The sequence below is a fragment of the Mirounga leonina genome, unplaced genomic scaffold (assembly GCF_011800145.1).
Source record: "Mirounga leonina isolate KUSES-001 unplaced genomic scaffold, KU_Mleo_1.0 Mir_201, whole genome shotgun sequence".
NCBI lineage: Eukaryota > Metazoa > Chordata > Mammalia > Carnivora > Phocidae > Mirounga > Mirounga leonina.
The window spans coordinates 11,548,689-11,567,946 of record NW_023270504.1 but is presented as its reverse complement, the minus strand read 5'-3'; positions in this window follow the sequence as shown (position 1 = coordinate 11,567,946).

Below are 19,258 nucleotides of genomic sequence, written 5' to 3'. Positions count from 1 at the left end.
GATGTTGAACCAACCTTGCAGCCCAGGGATAAATCCCACTTGGTCGTGGTGAATCATCCTTTTAATGTACTGTTGGATCCTATTGGCTAGTATTTTGGTGAGAATTTTTGCATCCATGTTCATCAGGGATATTGGTCTGTAATTCTCCTTTTTGATGGGGTCTTTGTCTGGTTTTGGGATCAAGGTAATGGTGGCCTCATAAAATGAGTTTGGAAGTTTTCCTTCCATTTCTATTTTTTGGAACAGTTTCAGAAGAATAGGTATTAATTCTTCTTTAAATGTTTGTAGAATTCCCCTGGGAAGCCATCTGGCCCTGGGCTTTTGTTTTTTGGGAGATTTTTGATGACTGCTTCAATATCCTTAGTGGTTATAGGTCTGTTCAGGTTTTCTATTTCTTCCTGGTTCAGTTTTGGTAGTTAATACATCTCTAGGAATGCATCCATTTCTTCCAGATTATCTAATTTGCTGGCATAGAGTTGCTCATAATATGTTCTTATAATTGTTTGTATTTCTTTGGTGTTGGTTGTGATCTCTCCTCTTTCATTCATGATTTTGTTGATTTGGGTCATTTCTCTTTTCTTTTTAATAAGTCTGGCCAGGGGTTTATCAATCTTGTTAATTCTTTCAAAGAACCAGCTCCTAGTTTCGTTGATCTGTTCTACTGTTCTTTCAGTTTCTATTTCATTGATTTCTGCTCTGATCTTTATTATTTCTCTTCTCCTGCTGGGTTTAGGCTTTATTTGCTGTCCTTTCTCCAGCTCCTGTAGGTGTAGGGTTAGGTTGTGTACTTGAGACCTTTCTTGTTTCTTGAGAAAGGCTTGTATTGCTATATACTTTCCTCTTAGGACTGCCTTTGCGGCATCCCAAAGATTTTGAATAATTGTGTTTTCATTTTCATTGGTTTCCATGTGTTTTTTTAATTCTTCTTTAATTTCCTGGTTGACCCATTCATTCTTCAGTAGGATGCTCTTTAGCCTCCATGTATTTGAGTTCTTTCTGACTTTCCTCTTGTGATTGAGTTCTAGTTTCAAAGCATTGTGGTCTGAAAATAGGCAGGGAATGATCCCAATCTTTAGGTACCGGTTGAGACCTGATTTATGACCTAGGATGTGATCTATTCTGGAGAATGTTCCATGGGCACTAGAGAAGAATGTGTATTCCGTTGCTTTGGGGTGGAATGTTCTGAATATGTCTGTGAAGTCCATTTGGTCCAGTGTGTCATTTAAAGTCTTTATTTCCTTGTTGGTCTTTTGCTTAGACGATCTGTCCATTTCAGTGAGGGGGGTGTTAAAGTCCCCCACTATTATTGTATTGTTGTCGATGTGTTTCTTTGCTTTTGTTATTAATTGCCTTATATAATTGGCTGCTCCCATGTTAGGGGCATAGATATTTACAATTGTTAGATCTTCTTGTTGGATAGACCCTTTAAGTAGGATATAGTGTCCTTCCTCATCTCTTATTACAGTCTTTGTTTTAAAATCTAATTTGTCTGATATAAGGATTGCCACCCCAGCTTTCTTTTGGTGTCCATTAGCATGGTGAATGGTTTTCCACCCCCTCACTTTCAATCTGAGGGTGTCTTTGGGTCTAAAATGAGTCTCTTGCAGACAGCATATTGATGGGTCTTGTTTTTTAATCCAGTCTGATAGCCTGTGTCTTTTGATTGGGGCATTGAGCCCATTTACATTCAGGGTAACTATTGAAAGATAGGAATTTAGTGCCATTGTATTGCCTGTAAGGTGACTGTTACTGTATATTGTCTGTGTTCCTTTCTGGTCTATGTTGCTTTTAGGGTCTCTCTTTGCTTAGAGGACCCCTTTCAAGATTTCTTGTAGGGCTGGTTTTGTGTTTGCAAATTCCTTTAGTTTTTGTTTGTCCTGGAAGCTTTTTATCTCTCCTTCAATTTTCAATGACAGCCTAGCTGGATAGAGTATTCTTGCCTGCATATTTTTCTCATTTAGTGCTCTGAATATATCCTGCCAGTCCTTTCTGGCCTGCCAGGTCTCTGTGGATAGGTCTGTTGCCAATCTAATGTTTCTACCATTGTAGGTTACATATCTCTTCTCCCGAACTGCTTTCAGGATTTTCTCTTTGTCTATGAGACTCGTAAGTTTTACTATTAGATGTCGGGGTGTTGACCTATTTTTATTGATTGAACAGGGGTTCTCTGTGCTTCCTGGATTTTGATGCCTGTTTCCTTCCCCAAATTAGGGAAGTTCTCTGCTATAATTTGCTCCATTATACCTTCTGCCCCTCTCTCTCTTTCTTCTTCTTCTGGGATCCCAATTATTCTAATGTTGTTTCGTCTTATGGTATCGCTTATCTCTCGAATTCTGCCCTCGTGATCCAGTAGTTGTTTATCTCTCTTTTTCTCAGCTTCTTTATTTTCCATCATTTGGTCTTCTATATTACTGATTCTCTCTTCTTTCTCATTTATCCTAGCAGTTAGCGCCCCCATATTTGATTGCACCTCATTAATAGCCTTTTTGATTTCTACTTGGTTAGATTTTAGTTCTTTTACTTCTCCAGAAAGGGTTTCTCTAATAACTTCCATATTTTTTCAAGCCCAGCTAGTATCTTTAAAGTGATGATTCTGAACTCTAGATCTGACATTGTACTAATGTCCGTATTGAGTAGGTCCCTGGCAGTCGGTACTACCTCTTGTTCTTTTTGTTGAGGTGATTTTTTCCGTCTTGTCATTTTGTGCAGAGGAGAATAGATTAATGAGAGAACAAAATGCTAGCAGAGTAACAACGTCCCCAGAAAATATACTCTAAACAAATCAGAAAAGACCTGAAGCAGTGGGAAAAGAAACGGAAAGAGAGAAAAAAGAAAAAGAAAAAAAAGAAAAAGAAAAAGATAAAAACAAACAAAAACAAACAAAACAAAACAACAACAACAACAAAAAACAGAATGTGATCAAATATGATCAGGCTGGTATATAGATCAGTGCCACACACTAGATTTGGGGTGTATTTTGGTCTGTTAGAAGAAAGTGCCTCCCAAAATTTTAAAGAAAGAAAAACTTATATATGTACAAAAATAAGGGTTGATACGATGAAGGGATGTAATATGACTGTAAAGATAGAAATTATAAAAAATTTTATAAAAGGAATTGATAAGAAGTTGTTTGAAAAAAGAAAGAAGAGGATTTAAAAAAAGAAAAAAGAAAAAAAAGAGAGAGAATGTGATCAGGCAGGGGAGTAGAAAAAACTATAGACTAGAGATTTAGGGTATATTTTAATCTGTTAGAAGAAACTATCTCAAAATTTTAAAGAGAGAACAACTTATATATTATGCCAAACATACAGGTAACTACAATGAAGGGATAGAATATGACTCTAAAAATGAGAAATAAAAATGTTTTTTTAAAAAAGGGATTGATAAGATGTTGGTTGAAAAAGGGAAAAAGAAAAATTCAAAAAAAAGAAAAAAAAAGAAAAAAAGACAGTTAAAAAATAAATTAACTTTGAAAGACTAAAGAATCATGGGAAAAAGGCCATGGATTCTATGTGTATTATTCCCCCAGCGCTGGATTTCTGCCGTTCTCATTGATCGGTAAACTTGGTCTTGGCTGGCTGTTCTCGCTGATCTTCTGGGGAGGGGCCTGTTGCCATGGTTCCCAAATGTCTCTGCCGGAGGCGGAATTGCCCCGCCCTTGCCCCCTCCCGGCTAAGTAATCTGCTCGAGTTTGCTCTCCGGGCTTTTGTTCCCTGCGAGCTTTCCGTACAGCTTTGGAGGCTGAGCGTGAAAATGGCGGCCTCCCAATCTCTGCTCCAGAGGAGCCGAGAACTCGGGGCCCCGCTCCTCAGTGAGCCCCCAGAGAAAAGCCGACAGTCACTCCCGTCTCCCCGGTCTCCGGCCGCATTCCGTGCTCGCCCGGCCTGTGACCGCGCGTTTCTATCTCTGGCACCCGACCGCGTGCAGTCTCCAAACCCAGCAGATCCCTGCGGTGCACTCCCGCCCGGCTCCTCCCGGGGGAGGAAGGTGAGTCTCCCCGATCTGCCGCTTGTTGGGTCCCTGCTGGAGGAGCAGGGGCCCGACGGTGCCGCGGATCACGGTTTATGGCGACCCCGAGCTGAGAGCCCGCGCCTGGGCTCCGCCTCTGCAGCCGGCTTCCCTGCTCCGATACCTGGGAGCTCTGTCGCACTCAGGCACCCCTGGTCTTTCTGTGACCCTGAGGGTCCTGAGACCACACTGTCCCGGAGGGTTCCACCCCCCGCTTAGCCACCAGAGCGACGTCCCTCAGCGGAGCAGACTTTTAAAAGTTCCGATTTTGTGCTCCGCGGCTCTATCACTTGCCAGAAGCGGCCGACGGAGGCCCCTCCCCCGCCGTCTATCCTCCCGAATATCGCCTCGGATTCACTTCTCCACGTGTCCTACCTTCCAGAAAGTGGTCGCTTTTCTGATGAGAGAGTTGTTGCTCTTCTTTTCTTCAATATCCTGTTGAGTTTGTAGGTGTTCAGAATGGTTTGATCCCTATCCAGCTGAACTCCTGAGAGGAGACGAAATCCAGGTCTCCTACTCCTCCGCTATCTTGCTCCGCCCTGGAAATGTTAAGATTTCTAAGGGAGGGGCGCCTGGGTGGCTCAGTCTTTAAGCGTCTGCCTGCAGCTCAGGTCATGATCCCAGGGTTCTGGGATGGAGTCCCACATCCGGCTCCCTGCTCGGCAGGAGGCCTGCTTCTCCCTCTCCCACTCCCCCTGCTTGTGTTCCTGCTCTCGCTGTCTCTCTCTCTGTCAAATAAATAAATAAAATCTTAAAAAAAAAAAAAGATTTCTAAGGGGGTTCGCTTCTCTCTTTCCACCTTATTGAGATTTTTAGATTTTTACTTCCCTATTAGGCTTTTCAATATCCTTTCACACTTAAAATTTTTGTTTAAGACATATATGTTAAAGAGACATGTATGGTAAATCATATCGTAGAGAAAATAGCATATATGTGTACAGTTTAAGAACGTCAATAAAATAAATCATTCACACACCTATTGCCCAATTAAAACATTTCATTTGGTATTAATTTGTATTTTCTTTATAACTAATGATTTGAACATGTTTTAATATATGTATGGTCTATTTGTACTTTATCTTCTGTGAGATGCCTGTGTGTCTTTTGTCCATTTTTTCTATATGGTTGTTTGTCATTTTCCTCAAAGATTTATAGAATTTCTTTATAAAATATGGATATTAATCTTTACTGAGTTATGTGAGTTGAAAATAACTTGTTTCCAGATTGTAGAATAATCTTTTACTCTCTTTTTAAAAAACATTTCTATTTATTTAAGTAATCTCTATACCCTACATGAGGCTTGAACTCATGACCCAGAGATCAAGAGTTGCATGCTTTTCCAACTGAGCCAGCCAGGCACCTCAATCTTTTGCTTTCTTAATGCCATCTTTTGTTGAACAGTTTTTAATTTTAATGTAATAAAATTTATCTTACAATACATTTATCTTTTCCTTTATGGGTTATGCTTTTTTGTCACTAAAAAAACCGCTTTCCCCTTTACAAAGGTAGTTAGAAGATGTATTTACTTTTTTTTCTAAGTTTTAAAGTTTTGTCTTTAATATTTTTATTATTTTTAATATGCATAGCTAATTTTCCTAGCACCATTTATTGAGTGGTCCGTCCTTTCCCCAAGATCTATAATGTCAGATCTGCCATAAATCAAGTTTTCATAAATGCCTACACTCTATTATATTCCATTTTTTCATTTTTCTATTCTCAAACCAATGCCACCCTCTCTAACTTTTGTTCAAACTTTTCCTATAAGATAAAGCACCTGGTTTTTCTTTTCAGGAGTGTCTGGCCTATTCTAGTCCTTGACCTTTTCATATGATTTCTCCTCAACATTTCATTATGAAAAGTTTCAAAAATGAAAAGAAGTTGAAAGAATTGTGTAGTAAGCTAACACCTCTGAACTCACTACTTAGATGCTACAGTGAACATTTTACTATGTTGATTTGTCACATAACTATCCATCCCTCTATTCATCCATTAATCTACATGTGATTTTTAAAATAGCTTTTAATGACTCATAAAACTTTACTGGACTGTTAATGGGACTAAATTGAATATATAGAACATGTTAGTGATAATTGACATGGTTGCAATACATATGTGTTTATATAACCCATGAAAGTAGTATATCTCTCATTTATTTATATTTTATGCCTTTCAGTAAAGTATTATATTTTTATTCTTAGTGATCTTACAAAGTTTTTATTAAATCTATTCACACACTTTTTAAAATTGTTGGCTTTTAAATGATATTTTTAAAAGCTATATATTCTAAATGTCTGTTCCTGGTATATAAAAGTATAATCGACTTTTTAATATTGATTAATATTAATCAGCTACCTTGTTAAAATCTTTGGATAGTTCTAATACTTTATCTATATAATCTTTTGAGTTTTCTATATATACATAATCATACATTCTGTGAATAATGATGGTTGTTGATTTTTCCTTTCCAGTTCTCATGCTTTTGACTTCTTTTTTCTTTCTTATTTTCCTGGTGTAAAGATCCTGTATAATATGAACAGAAGTGATGGTATCAGCCTTCTTTGTCCTATTTCTAATTTTAAACTTAATGCTTTAAAATTCTCACCACTATGTTGATGTTTGCTGTAGGGTTCATCTAGTGTGTGTGGGGGGCAAATGTTTTAGTTTGTTAGCAAATTAGAAATTTATTTTTTAAGCAAATTATGACTTTCCATGCAGTTCTGAATGTTTTGGGATTTGAAACAATGAATTTGAACCTCAGAGAGTTTCTTTTTAATGATGATAAAATTTCTCAAAGGAAGATCTCTCTTTCTCATACTTTTATTTTTAGCTGCTCCCTGAGTACCCGTTTCCGACAGCCACCTTTGCCCTTAGCTTATTATTGCATAAGCACTCAACAAACACCCATAAATTAATACCAAAAATTAATATGTTTCTGGTCCTCAGAGTTGATGTTCCATTTTGCATAAAAAACTTTTACTGATCCGCTTTATTCTTGTTCATCCTAGAGCTGATTAGTCGCTTGAGTCAAACTGTAGATGTCTGTTTGGTTGTCTTTACATCTTACCCAGAGCAACCGTCCCCACCCCACCCCCCCAAAAAGGGAGGGGGACAAATTTTTTAGTTCTTTTAGTAATCAGAATTTCTGTGAGTTCCTTGTAGAACTCTTTCCCAAATAAAATCTTTAACTTCCAGCAATGAGCACAGGTTAGAATCAAGGTATCTAAGTTGAGACAGATAGGTAGAATGGGCAAAACTGGAAATATGACTCTTTTGAACTGTATTTCAGTCCTGGTGATGAGCACAAATTCTTTCTCTTTGTCTAGGCCTCCAAATTAGTCAGCTGTTGCCAAAATAATGCCACATACCAATCTGCCCTGAACTCAGTGGCTTACCACAGCATTAATTTTCCTAGCTCATGGGTCTCCAGGTTTGTTGGGGGCATATCTGTTTCAGGATGCTCATTAGTCGGCTTTGGCTCTAGGCTTCAGGTTGAGTTTAGGTTTGTTCCATATGTTTTTTTAATTCTCCTTGGATCAGCAACGATATCAAGAATGCAAGATGACAAGTCAAATCATTCAAACACACATAATTCCTGTACTTGTGTTACATGTGCTAACAACACATTAGTCAAAGCAAATCATATGGCCAAGTCCAATATCAACGGGGGATGAGGGGGAGAAATGCACTTTCCCCACTATAGTGCATTGTAAGGTTCCATAGCAAAAAGAGGGAGGGAGTAAAGACCCAAGAACAATAATCAAATCTACCACAGCCTTTCTTATGATTAAATGAAATAACATATATAAGGAGCTTACGACATAGTAAATGCTCACTAGGGTTACCTATTACTATTGTTATTATTTTGTGTAAAACAAGAATTAAACTAGTTGATCTTTAGAATCCTTGGTATATCTAAATTTTTTATGATTTTGCTTTTCAGTTTACTACTTAAGATTTCTTCTTTTCCCCCTTTTGTCCCTCTGTTCCCTTTCTATTACAATATAAATAATAACTTCAGTGTATGTTTCCAGATTTTGGCTTTAATTAATAAATCTCTTTGGGTCCTTATGATTATAGTCTTATAATGTTTAATACTCTCAAAATCTTTATCTGCTATGAAATTCAGTGCTCCTTGGTTGAAGAAACATTGGTTGTTTATTTACTCTTCTGTGTCTGCACTGGTTGAATGTTATCTTGTGCAGATAACTGCTTTTGATTCAAAGAGGCAACATGATTTCAGACCTAATTACTACAGAAGTAATTGCTCCTTGGCAAATGGGACCTGCCAGTCTGCCCAGACTTCAAATGTCAAAGAGCCAACTGAATGCAAGCATGTTCAGATCCTCTAATGGAAATCCATTGCCCTTCTCAGTCTGGCAGTCTAAAGGACTAGGATTTTAGCCACCCAGTTGCAAAATGGGACTCTTTAAAGCCCTGTTTCACCTAAGACCTAAAGACAATAGAAGCACTGCGTGCCAAGGGTGGGGGGGTGCAAGATCTCTTAAACACATTTTGAGAAGATGGCTGTTACGAACTGATTTTACAGAGTGTCCACTTCTAATCTATGAAGGAAGTTGGAGAGATCAAGAGGAGGTGGCTGCAGATATGAGAGTTTTTTTTTTTTTTTTTTTTTTTTAAGATTTCATTTATTTATTTTGACAGACACACAGCGAGAGAGGGAACACAAGCAGGGGGAGTGGGAGAGGGAGAAGCCGGCTTCCCTCTGAGCAGGAAGCCCATTGCGGGGCTTGATCCCAGGACCCTGGGATCATGACGTGAGCCGAAGGCAGACGCTTAAGGACTGAGCCACCCAGGCGCCCCAGATATGAGTGTTTTTAGAGATAGTTTTTAGTACGCCGCTTATCCTCTTCCCTTATTCAGATGGACTAAAGGAAAGACTTCTTCTATACCTCAAGTCAAGCAAAATGGGCTTCAGAGGGATACATTGGAGATCCTGCTACATTCCTCTGCTGTCTGGGGGATGCAGTTGACTGGTGTCTGAGACAGGCTTGAAGCACCTAAAAGTAAGATGCTCTGGCTAGAGCTTCCTGCCTCGATGGTGGGACAGGGAATGACACACGAGTCTTTTCCGTGAGTTCAATGTGGGCCACGTGTGAGAAAGAAAGCTGTCTTCAAACTGCCTTAGAATGCTGCCCAGGTACCTTGAGGTGGAGAGGACAAGCGGAGCTCATCTGAGAAAGGCTGCAGGGGTATGGGGGAAATCAGGAACTGAGCAAATGAATTCTCCCACTTCTGCAGGTAAGCAGTCTCAGTGAGGGCAGGGGTCTCCAAGGAGACCATTGCACTTCACGAGTGAGAGTCCGCTGTGTAAGTCAGCCAGTCAGAGCGAGCCAGTGTCACATTGCATCAGTTTTGGTCAGGCAAGGCATTTCTCTCTGTATCCTTACTTCTTCTCCCTTCTGTCTTCTGACCCCAGTCCCACTTTCAGTCTTTCATGGGCGAGGGGAAGCTGACAAGAGTTGGGTAGAGGCGGGGGGAGAAGCAAGAGAGGAAACTGAGAAGAAGTTGAATGTGCAGGCCCAAACTGGGAGTGCAGGTTGAAATGGAGAAGGAGGGAAACTTTAACTTTAAACCCTGTAGTTTTGACCTGATTTTTAATTATAAAATGAGACTTTTTCAGACAAAATGACTTTGTTATCTGAGAATGCCTGGAAAAACCAGTTCCGTCTTCTCAGAATTTCTTACAGGAGGAGAGGAAGAATCAGCTCCATAGAATGAACCAAAATTGAGGACAACAGTGAAGAAGTAGTGAGGTTTTATGATTGAATTCTACTAGTTCTACATGTCCACACTGTCAGAGATTATTTTTTTTCTCCAGGCAGTTCCTTGACTCGTCATTCCAAAGAGTATTGGTTTTCAACTTGGGGATCACAATCACCCTGGGTGCTATACCTTCTCTTTACTGGCACAGAAGAAATCTGGGGGTGGGAGCAGAGGAAGTATATAAACTGAAAAATTCCCCAACTGATGACTTCCCTCTTCAGCACCCTCACTTGAAAATTATTCCTGTAGGTAGAACTCTTCTGAATGGTCTCCAGTGTGACTATTAGAATCACCTGGAAAGATTTTTAAAATTTCAGATTTCTGTGCTTCACTGTGGACCCACTGTGGGGTTTTAGGAAGAGTCTTACAAACCGTTCAGGTGATTGTGGTTCACTGAGCAAAAGGTTTGCCATTTGGAAGGATAAGTGAGATATTTTGAGAGTGCTGGGATATGCAATGAATTTATTGTTCTAAAAAGACAAGATATGCTGGTGAAAGGGTGAGTTTTTTAGAGTTTCTGCTATGTTTTCTTTCTTTTTTTTTTCCTTTCACCTCTCAACATTTAGATTGCTATTTTAAGCCACTGGATAGATGTTAGAGTCTTTATGGGGTTGGTCTTTTTCCACTATATTGGAACATTACTTATATTCTAGTGGCTTCTTGGCCATCTGGTAATTCTGTTGATGGGAGCAAAAATGGAAAACAGAGGGCACTATTAGCGTACAACTCCAAAACATAACAGTTGTCTGATTTTCCACCAATCCTGCCAGAGGCCAATGACAATATTGTTTCTAACCCACATGCCTCCCTAAGGCCAATTTGGAAACCTAACTCTTGTGGCAGAACAAGTCTGCCACTGATGGAAAAGGATCAATAGGTTAAAAATAAAGACTGGGTCCAGGAGTTTTGCCAGCATCAAGAAATGTGCTTCATCAGTAGGGTTGAGTATGGGGTAATGATAATTCTAATTTTCTTTGTCTTTTGCTTTGGAACTCTTTGCCATTGTTGAATAAGGACCAAATGAAATGAAATGCACTGCTTTATTAGTGTGCTTTTAGCCAGTATATTAATTTTTTTTCCTGACAAATGTCTGTGAGGAGGGGTGTTATAGTAGCCTGATTTATGGCTACTTCACTTTGCAAGTCATATGCTCATGTTAGGATAGCACAAATAGAGGAATATTTTAAGTGCCAAACGTATGAAATGTTAAACTTTATTTCTGAGTGATTTTATTTTTGTTCTTGGTTTAGAAGCATTAATATATTTTCTTGACAACTGAACAGTGAGGGAGATGTTTTGGCTGGTGTAAATACCTATAGGCTGAAGAGGAGTGAATCTATCAACTTACTGAGTTTTGAGTATATTAGTGAGTTGAAGAAATTTTACATAAGCCATCTTCTTTACCTAAGTGAGCACTGGAAGATAGTAGGACTGGGGGATGGCATTTTATTGTTCTTAGGTTGAAGAGATGAGGATTAGTTTGTTTGAGTGGTGAGGAAAAGAATATGATAATTATTCTCAAATGACTGAAGAGGTATCATAGGGAAGAATTTTGTGATGCTCCACTGGGCAGAATGAGAGCCCTCTCCCTCAATCCCCATATTGAATTGGTCCCTAAGTCCTGATAATGATCTCACTTCCTCATCTCTCAAATCTTTTGGTTCATCTATATCCTTACTTCTGCTACCTTGCTTTAGACATATTTCCTATTTCCAGAGGAAGAAACAGAGAGAGGGTAGGAGAAAGAAACAGGAAGAAACTTATAAACGCTTTACGGCTCTCCTCTCCATTCTTTCTGTGTTTTCCCCTTTCTCTGAGTCATTCTCTGTACTTCAGTCGGAGTAATTGTTCTAATCCGAACTGAACATCCTTTCCCGATTCCCCAGTGCCTAGAGAATGAAGTACCAAACTCCTTATGATGTACAAGTCCCTTCTTAATTTGTCCAGTCTTGTAGATTTGTGCCAGTCATATCTTTTATCCCACAACCTTTTATTTTGGACATACTGAGCTATTGGAAATTTCCTAAATATTCATCGTCTCTTATGCCTCCATGCCTGTACCATACTCTTCCTTATACCTGGAATGTTCTTTTTCTTTTGATTCCTACTCACTTATTAGAACTCTCTGTAATACCATGTTCTCTCTGAAGCCTTCTCTGACCAGTCCTTTAGCAGTTAGTGGCTTCTTCCTCCATATTCTCAAAGCACTTTGTACATCTGTGCACTGGCACTTATTCATTTCATTGTCAGATTAATTCCATTGTCAGGAGGAGGTGGAGGAGGAAAAGGTGGTGGCCTGAGGAGAGAGTCCAAGGAGCACAGAGGTCCCAGGGTACATGAATGAGGAGGTCATCTTGGAATCACTTGTCCCTACCCTCATGACACTGTAAACTTCCTGAAGGCAGTTGTATCCATAACCCCAGCTCTTAGCACGCTGTGTTTCTGCAATGGAGCTGTGTTGAAGGTGTTTACAAGGAGGTTTTCATCCCAGTATTAGTTACAACTTTTAAACAATTATAGTTGTTCAAAAATTGAAGAGGCTGCCTGATACAGAGTAGGTGCTTAACAAATAAGTAGAATATTGAATGAGTCAGTGAACACTTGAATCTCCTGTCACCAGGAAGTATTCAAGATGTTTGACAGACTCATTCAAGCATCATAAGTGCTTCATGATGAACCACTGAAGAATTTCCACTGAGAGTTATTGGACTGTACTTTCACTATATTTGAGGCACCTTTATGTATATCTATCTATCTATCTATCTATCTATCTATCTATCTATCTATCATCTATCTAAATATATTTATAGATATAGATATCCAACTATCGAATTAAAATGATACATTTTTTCCAGGTCATAATTCTTTCTCTTTTTTTCCACTTGAAGATTTGATTTAAAATGATCAAGTGTGAATATTATTTAAAGCATTACTTCTATTCCTTTTAGTGACTAGGGCTATTCATACCTTTTTAATTCCTTTAAAGAGTCTTCTGGGTAGTTCTTGCTGTTCTTGACAACTAAAGTACCTACATGATGGGAGTGAATTAGAAAAAGTAAACACTTTGGAAGGAAAAAAGAAACCTCATAGTTTCTCTTCAGAGTTAGAGGAAAAGAAAAGGAATTACACAAAAAGGGAAAGTGGCAGAAGATACATTTCATACTCTAATTTTTATGACTGACTTATATATGACAATTTATAAGTTGTATCTATTTGAATATAGCATATTAATGTAACTTTATTATTTATCCAACTTTTCAAAATGTCAAAATTGATATAGGAAAGGTACTAGCTATTACAATGATATACCCATCAGTGAACAGTCCTTGTTAACCCAGTCCTTGGCATAAAGTGATTCCCTGATACTATCACTGAGATAAACAGTCTATCTGAAAAGAGAATCCCCCCCTGACACAAGGGCAAGATGCTATCACACAGAGGTAAGATGGAGATATAGTTAGGGATAGGGTAAGCTGGGATAGCAGAGAGACAAATATTACAAAAGTACAAAAAGCAAGAGAAGTTTATTTCTCTGTCATCTGAGAGGATGGAGGTGAGCTGGTAATCCTGGGAGAGTGGGCAACTCTGCTCTGTAGGGATATTCAGCCAACGAGGTTCTAGTTAATGCTTTGCAGTCCGGAGGGTGGCTCTTCTCAAATGTTAGCACACATTGGGACCATCTGAAGGGCTTTTAAAAACAGAGTATTGGGCCCCAACTCCAGTTTCTGATTCAGTAGCTCTGCGGTAGGGACCAAGAATTTGCATTTCTAACAAGTCCCTTGGTGATGCTGTTGCTGCTGGTCAGGGGACCACAGTGAAGAGGCATTGCCCTAAAGTGCTGACTTCATCCTCACAGGCCCACGGGAAGGGAAAAACAGAAAGTGAAAAAGATATGACCCGGAGGCTACACATATTTCTTCTGCTTAGATTCTTTTAGGCAGAACATAGTCAAATGGCCACAACTACCTCCAAGAGAAGCTAAGAGGTGATGACTTTCTATTATTGAAAGGAAGAAGAAATCCTTCCAATATCGAGTATTTGATTGATGAACAAGGCATATCAGTTCAGTTACTTAGGTCTTCTGTAGTTAGCTCAGCATTGTTTGTAGTGTCCAGTGAACAGGTCTTTCACATCTTTATCAGACTTATTTTTAAGTATTTCATGTTTTTGATGCTATTGTAAGTGGCATCATTTTTAATTTTCAAGTGTTGCATATACATAGAAATACAATTGTCAGTTCTCTCCAAAATGATTTATAGATTCAATACAAATCTGATTAAAATCCTAGCAGGCTTTGTGTGTGTGTGTGTGTGTTCATGTGTGAGAGAGAGATATTGACAAGCTGATTCTAAAATTCATATGGAAATGCAAAGAATCTAAGAGTACCTAAATGATTTTGAAAATTAAGAACAAAACTAGAAGGCTAATACCACCTAATATAAAGACTTATTATAAGGCTACAGTAAGGAATAAAATATGGTAATGGTGTAAGGATAGACAACTAGATCAATGAAATAGAATGGAGTATAGAAATATACCCACACATACATGGCCAGTTGATTTTTTGAGAAATGTGCAGAAATAATCCAATGGAAAAAGGATAGTCTTTTCAACAAATGGTGCTGGAATAACTGGATGTCTATATACAAAACAAAATAAACTTCACGTTTATTTTGCAGAAATTAACTCAAAATCTCAAAATGGATCATAGACCTAAATGTGAAATGTAAAACTATAAAACGTCTAGAAAAAAGAGAAAAATCTTCATGATCTTAGGTTAGGCAAAGATTTCTTAGATATGACACCACAAGTCTATAAAATAAACTATTGGTAAATTAGAGCTCATAAAAATTAGAAACTTCTCTCCGAAAGGTGCTGTTAAGATATTGAAAAGACAAGCCACAGAGTGGGAGAAAATATTTACAAAGCAAATATCTGCTAAGAGACTGTATCCACAATATATAAAGAACTCTCAAAACTCAATAATATGAAAACAACCCAATTGAAAATGGGCAATAGATTTAAAAAGTCTTTACCAAAGAAGCTATATGGATGGCAAATAAACACATGAATAGATGCTTATTATAATTATTCATTAAGGAAATGCAAATTAAAACCACAATGAGATACCACACAGTGAGATAACATACCTATTAGAATGGCCAAAATCAAAAAGATTGACCTACCAAGTGTTGACCAAGATATAAGGGGACTGGAATTCTCAGATGATGCTGTTGGGAATATAAAATGGTACAGCCACTTTTGGAAAAGTTTGGCAGTTTCTTAAAAAAGTTAAACATACCCTTATAGATGATGATCCAGTCATTCCAGTGTAAGGTATTAACCTAAGGTATTAACCCAGTGTAAGAGAAAAGAAGTCATATGTCTATGCAAAGACTTTTTTAAAAAAAGATTTTATTTATTTATTTGCCAGAGAGAAAGAGAGAGCATAAGCAGGGGGAACTGCAGGCAGAAGGAGAAGCAGGCTTCCCACTGAGCAAGGAGCCCAGCGCGGGACTCGATCCCAGGACCCAGGGATCATGACCTGAGTCAAACGCAGATGCTTAACTAAGCCACCCAGGCGTCCCTATACAAACACTTTTATATGAATGCTCATAGTGGCTTCATTTGTAGTAGCTCCAAACTGGAAAACAGCTGAATGTCCTTCAGTAGGTGAATGGATAAACAAATTGTAGCATATCCATACAATGGAATGCACTCAGTAATAAAATGGAAGGAACTACTGATATGTGTTGTTGCATGAATATATCTCATGATATAACAACATGAATATATCTCAAAATGATTATGCTGAGTGAAAGAGGACACATATAGACTATATATTGTATAAGTCCATTTTTATAAAACTTTGAAAATGAGAAATTATCTATATTGACAGCAGGTCAGGTGTCGCCTGGTTTGTGTGTGGGGTAGATGGGATGGGTAGGTGAGAGAGATTACAAAAAGCACAAGGAAATTTTGGGGGTGATGAATATTCATTATCTTGAATGTGGTAATGGTTTCATGGATATATATATCTCTCTCGAAGGTTATCACATTGTACACTTACTGTGTTTATCGTATGCTTATTATAGCTCAATAAAACTGTTTTAAAAAAAGGAAGAAAAAAGATATAAGGAGCAGATAGCATATGGAGTTATTTGTTAAATTTATATTGATTTTTAAAAAATGTGCTAGAATTCAATTGAACTAAATGGATGTTTGGCTATTTTCAGCTATCTAAAAAATTTCACGTGCATAAAAGTCTAAGCATAAATGTGGTTCAAGGAATATTTAGTTACATTATCTTCTCGTTACTAAGTGGGAAACATGTACCTAGGCTCAAGGATATCAGAAGACCGGGATTTTAGTTCCAGATGTTCTGGAATTGGCTTATTTATCTGACCATTCTAATTTGCCACTGGTGAAATGGCCAAAATAATACTTAACTCAGAGGACAATAGTGAAAAAGGAGACAGAATAGCAAAAGTGCTGTCAGATTGTTTGAAGTAGGAATCATTGCTATTACTACATATCTCCTTCTCCTGTCTTCTACTTAGTTTTGCCACTGCCTGGAAATCTCTTTTGCCATTCAACTTCAGTTGGCATCTTTCCTATTTAAAGCAAAATGTGTTGAGTCGGCAGATTTGACTGACTTCTGAAGCCTCTAGTGACTCGGAGCTGACAACACTCTTAACTTTTCCGCCCAGAAACTGAAGCTCTGGGATTTGTCAGTTTCAAGTTGCTTTCCAGGCTATTGTGGCTTTTCCCTGAGTGCGGTGTTGCAGGGGCCTCAGACTGAGTGACAACTGAGTGAGTCTGTTTCTATACCCAAGGGGAGGGTTTGAGTAAAATCTAGCTGCTGTAAGAGGATTAGGGAGGACAGGAACGCATTCCTTGACGGGTAGAAGTGCTAGGATTTCCCAGAAGCATCTCTATAGGGTGAGCCATTTTAGTTGCCTATATCCGTGGCTGGCTCAGAGGCTGCCAGTCCACGAAACGCTTGAATGGGTGCTTCAGAGAAATAGCACAGAGGCGTCCACAAGTAACAATAGCATTAATCACTAAGCATTAAGGTTATAATGAACAGCCGTTGAGGCCAGACCAGATTTAGAGGATGACGGGCTTTTGTGAAGTGCCTCCTCCGTGACAACCTTTCCCTTTCCTATAGGATAAAGGAAACTTCAACCAGAGGGGTATTGCTAGTGGTTAACAACCGGCTCTGGGTATTAGGGAGAGGCCTGATTTGTAGTGTTTGCCAATGTCTGTGTTTTAAGTGCTACAATCATGGCCAATTTCAAGCTTCCAATATATTGTCAACCAGCTGAGAGAATTCTAGAAACTTTAGGCTGGCTCTCAAAAGCCAGTGGGAACTTCCTCCAGCACGCTCCCGGATTCAACAACCCAGTGGGCAGGGCAACCGTAAAGTAAAGATATGGTCATTCTCCATGTCTGCGCCCAATCTCCCTCCACACTAGTGGGGCCTGTTACAGTTCCTGAATTGCCCAAGATCACACAAACACTCAGACACAGAAAGGAGACTCCTAAAAACTAAGGAATAGATGTGATACTGTCTTTTTCCTTCTCATACCTTTCAGTTCATTACGGTTTGTGTCAAAACTAAGATTTCTCAATTAGCAGGATCAAAAGTCCTTTTAAAGAAGTTGATTTTTCATTTCTGGGCTGAAATGGGCCTCACAGATGCTGAGAAAGAGGATGCTGTGATGTTCTTCTGGAACATTTCCCAAGCACACTAGTTCTTTTTTTTTTTTTACATAGAATTTGCTTTATTTTTATTTTATTTTGTTTATTTTAGTATGTTATGTTAATCACCATACATCATTAGTTTTTTAATTTAAATTGCTTATCTTTATTTATTTACTTTTTATTATGTGATGTTAATCACCATACATCATTAGTTTTTGATGTAGTGTTCCATGATTCATTGTTTGCATATAATACCCAGTGCTCCATTCAATACGTGCCCTCTTTAATACCCATCACCAGGCTAACCCATACCCCCTCCTCCCCTCCCCTCTAGAACCCTCAGTTTGTTTCTCAGGGTCCATAGTCTCTCATGGTTCGTCTCCCCCTCCGATTCCCCCCCTTCATTTCTCCCTTCCTACTATCTTCTTTTTTTTTTTTTTTTAACATATAATGTATTATTTGTTTCAGAGGTACAGGTCTGTGATTCAACGGTCTTACACAATTCACAGCGCTCACCATAGCACATACCCTCCCTAATGTCTATCACCCAGCCGCCCCATCCTTCCCACCCCCTACCACTCCAGCAACCCTCAGTTTGTTTCCTGAGATTAAGAATTCCTCATATCAGTGAGATCATATGATACATGTCTTTCTCTGATTGACTTATTTCACTCAGCATAATATCCTCCAGTTCCATCCATGTCTTTGCAAATGGCAAGATTTCATTCCTTTTGATGGCTGCATAATATTCCATTGTGTGTGTGTGTGTGTGTGTGTGTGTATACACCACATCTTCTTTATCCAGTCATCTGTTGATGGACATCTTGGCTCTTTCCACAGTTTGGCTATTGTGGACATTGCTGCTATAAACATCGGGGTGCACGTGCCCCTTTGGATCACTACCTTTGTATCTTTGGGGTAAATACCCAGTAGTGCAATTGCTGGGTCATAGGGCAGCTCTATTTTCAACTTTTTGAGGAACCTCCATACAGTTTTCCAGAGTGGCTGCACCAGCTTGCATTCCCACCAACAGTGTAGGAGGGTTCCCCTTTCTCCGCATCCCCGCCAACATCTGTCATTTCCTGACTTGTTAATTTTAACCATTCTGACTGGGGTGAGGTGGTATCTCATTGAGGTTTTGATTTGGATTTCCCTGATGCCGAGTGATGTTGAGCACTTTTTCATCTGTCTGTTGGCTGTTTGGATGTCTTCTTTGGAAAAATGTCTGTTCATGTCTTCTGCCCATTTTTTGATTGGATCATTTGTTCTTTGGGTGTTGAGTTTAAGAAGTTCTTTATAGAGTTTGGATACTAGCCCTTTATCTGATATGTCATTTGCAAATAATCTTCTCCCATTCTGTCGGTTGTCTTTTGGTTTTGTTGACTATTTCTTTTGCTGTGCAAAAGCTTTTTATCTTGATGAAGTCCCAATAGTTCATTTTTGCCCTTGCTTCCCTTGCCTTTAGTGATGTTTCTAGGAAGAAGTTGCTGTGGCTGAGGTTGAAGATGTTGCTGCCTATGTTCTCCTTTAGGGTTTTGATGGACTCCTGGCTCACATTGAGGTCTTTCAACCATTTGGAGTCTATTTTTGTGTGTGGTGTAAGGAAATGGTCCAGTTTCATTCTTCTGCATGTGGCTATCCAATTTTCCCAACACCATTTGTTGAAGAGACTGTCTTTTTTCCATTGGTCATTCTTTCCTGCTTTGTCAAAGATGAGTTGACCATAGAGTTGAGGGTCCATTTCTGGGCTCTCTATTCT